Source organism: Meles meles, chromosome 1 (assembly GCF_922984935.1).
Source record: "Meles meles chromosome 1, mMelMel3.1 paternal haplotype, whole genome shotgun sequence".
Lineage (NCBI taxonomy): Eukaryota > Metazoa > Chordata > Mammalia > Carnivora > Mustelidae > Meles > Meles meles.
In genome coordinates this window covers 28,464,493-28,468,347 of record NC_060066.1, presented here as the reverse complement: position 1 = coordinate 28,468,347, position 3,855 = coordinate 28,464,493, and positions in this window count along the sequence as shown.

Below are 3,855 nucleotides of genomic sequence, written 5' to 3'. Positions count from 1 at the left end.
GGCTTAATGAAGATGATTAATTTTTAGTAATAAACCAAAGAAAGTGGGATAGATCTTGTGATAGAAGTTTTAGTATTCAACAGCAAGAAAAAAATTAAAGCATAATTAATATCTGTTAGTGTAAAAAGAGGCTTTAGAAAACACGCAATGAAATCACTTGTTGATTAAAAAAAAAAGATTGGTTAAAAATTGAGCTTCTGGTTCACACCATGTTTGGCTTAGATACTTAATTAAGTCCTTATAAGTCTTACTTAATTGCTGAATTATATCTAAGAAGATGGATTAACTAATGGATTATTTAATTCTGATATGATTTTTTTAAAATTCCTTATTAGTTGAATTTTTTTCCAAGATAAATCTTAACATTTATAGTTAATGTAACATGGTTTTCTCTATACTTTTTCCTTTTAGTAGTGAGCACAGAGATAGCCAATTCTATTATAGATGCATAAGTTTGTGCATAGGAGGATATATATCTACATTACCATTGGATGAAGTTTTGAAAATTATACGAATTTATTTTAGGATTTTACTCTAGTTAGGCTCACTGTAAATACTTTTTGAATGGAATTTAATTGCATTGCTAACCTCTGATTGACATAGGATTCCATTATTTTAACAGCTGCCATCAACTTCCTTAAATTCCTTTGAGGGAAATATGTTGTTCCAAAGACTGTGTGAAAGAAAAATCACCTGAAAGGCAGAATGAATTCTAAAATGCCAACTCCTACAGTTTCTATTTTAAAGAAATCTTAATAGTTATAAAGAACCACTTAGAAAAGATATAAATACATCTATCTCTTCCTTCAGGTCTACTAAGCAAATTAGCCCTAAAAATACCTAGACCACTCAGTTGAGTTATGACAAGTAGCTAAATCATTTATAGGGGTGTGTGTGTGTGTGTGTGTGTGTGTGTGTGTGTGTGTGTTGTGTAAAAGCTGATACCAGAAAGTCTTTTATTTGTAATTTTTTCTCGCACATTTTCGTATGTGTGGCTTTTGTTTTGTTTTGTTTTAGGGAGAGAGCGCGAGAGAGCATGAGCAGGGGTAGAGAGGGAGAGAGAATCCCAAGCAGGCTCCATGCTCAGTGAGGAGCCCAGTTTCCCCACTCTGAGATCATGACCTAAGCTGATATCGAGAGTCAGATGCTTAACCGACTGAGCACCCAGGGGTCCTTGTATGTGTTTAAGAAATCAGGTGACAGATATGTGAAAGTTTCTATAAATAGCAGCAAGCCTTGGAATCTATGACAATGCAAAAATATGTGGTGAGGAAAATGCTTCAGTGACAAAAGTATCCTGTCATTGATTAAGAGGTCATATCACAAGTGACTTAGCTATTTGGAAATAACACAGAGCAAAAAAATATGTTGAGGTAATTTACAATAAATGATAGAAGAACGCATACTAGAATCCAGGTGTTTGCTCTTCCAACCTAGTCTTTGGTTAAACACAGAGATTTTATGGTGGTTGGATGATTTAACTAGAATGCATGTCTGGAAATGAGAGCAATGCCAATAAAACAGGTACCTATAGTACTGTCACCACTCTATTTTCTGTGAAGGATAATACAGGGAAAGCTTAGCATCAAAATATTTATTATGATGATACTTGTAAGTAGTAGTTAGTCACTACTAACAGTAGTGACTACCACCTGGCATTGAGAAACAATGGTTCTATGCGCCTACCATTTACAAAGCTAACTTCATATATTTGTCAAAGGAGATCTGTAGCTTAAGAGAAAATGGTAGGTATTGCAATTAGGTATTGCAATTAATTAGCAGTGTTCTCCTATTCTCCAACAGCACAAGATCATTGCAGTTTCTACTTACTCATCTGCCAGGATTTTGTGGGTACATTTATAAGGGTTTTTTTTTTTTTTTTTTAACCATAGCACCCGCACCTAGAATCTCACAAAATATTTGTTATGCTAAATATACTTAAGCTTTTCAGGTTTCTGCACATATACTTGATATGTGTTGTATGTTAAATAGCAGTAGGGACAGGTGTCACAAATTAGCCTGTTAAGTTTGCTGAGCTTAAAACAAAATACTGCCATGTGTCTTCTGCATTTTAAAAACTTAACAAATACTATGCTTGGAGGTGATTATTTTTAAGTGTTCTTCTCTTCTTTGCATTTCATTCTGATGGAATACCTTTTGCTTCTATCCATTTCCATTGATTTTGTCCCTCTTGCAAGCCCATGAAAGAATATTTTCTAGCTAAAAATTTTCTTTTTTTAAAGGAGCTTTGGCTTGAGTTTGGCATAACTCTTGTTTGAATGACTGATATTGATGGTGGTTAAAATGCTGAGATTATGTTGAGACCTTAATGTTGTATCAAGTCACATTTAAATTTCTTTTTGTGTCTCTTTTACATTTTATATGGGCATTTAAACGTCTGTTCCCTCAGCTAGGGAAGCTCTGCCAACAGAAACACAGGGAGAGCATTAACATGGATTTTTCTACTCACCTGTATTCTGCATTCTGTGTGCCTGACAAATCTGAATTATGTGACTTTGGGGCAAGATCTGCAACTAATTTTCTGTATTTCACTTTCTGTACCTCCACCTTAATGTGGAGATTTTATGGATGTATGTGTGTGCGTCTGTATGGATTGATAAATTTATAATAAAAATTTAGCGTGTCACTTTTTCATTTTCTTTTTCTCTTATTGTTTTTGAAGGCTTTATATATGTTTAATTTATATGTTTACTTAATCTCGATATTTCGGAAACTAGTATTAGAATATGGCCATATTTAAAGCTTATATTTGTTTATATTGGCTACGAGAACCAAAAAATTAAATAAGACTTTTTTAATTCTCAGAAATATTTGAAAATAACAATAATTTTAACCAGAATTTGATTATTTCTCCTCAATTGGCCTTTCCCCCTGTTTAAATGATATGCAGTGAATTTTAATTATTAAACTATTGGGTTTGCAAAAGTCTCCTCCTTGTAGAATGACAGTAGAGAGAAGAAAATGAATATAGAAAAGCAGAGAAGTGGGACATGCACCAATATGTGTTTGTCTTCTTTCAGTAGCTATAATTATAGCAGTACAAATATTTTTAGATAATAATTCTATTCAGTTATTTCTAAGATAGGAAATACTAATTCAAATAAGTATGGTTAGAACCAAGACAATTTCTTTCTTTAACTTTTAAGCACCCATAGAATTGTGAAACAAAGCAAAACAAAGAAAGCACAGGGATATGTAGAGGGAAATTTAATACTGAACAAATTTGAAAGCTGAGAAAAATCGGACAGAAAATGATCTTCAAGGATCAAAATAGAGATGAGTGCATACTTTGCTCTCAGGCTCTGGATATCTGAAAAGAAAAGCACTAAGAAAGCAGGTGTTGTATTAGACAAAGAACTGAAAAAAATTTGGAAGCATGAGACTTTCACTAATTTCAACCATACATGAACGCCTGGATAAACTGGGATTCTAGCCAAATGGACTGGAACAAGGCAACAGAAACAAATCACGCTGTGCTTCACTGAGGATATTAGCAGCTTGATAATTGTGCCTGAAATGCTTTTCTTTGTTTCTGCCTAATTGCCATTAAATTCATCATCTCACACAGAAGTTAAGGCCAAAACTCAAGGAACATTTTGAGTCATGTCACTTCATTTTAGGACTTGTTTTATCTGTTTAAAATCAACTAATTTTTCCACCTTACAAGCTATCCATCTGAAGGGAATGATTATAAATGACCTGAAAAGTTATAAAGGCGGGAGCTAGGAGATCTGTATTGCTGTCTATTTTTCTATTATCCCTTTATTATTCTTGGTGTGAATTTTGAGAAACACATTTTCCCACTTTGAAGATGGCAATATAGGTGGGAGATTA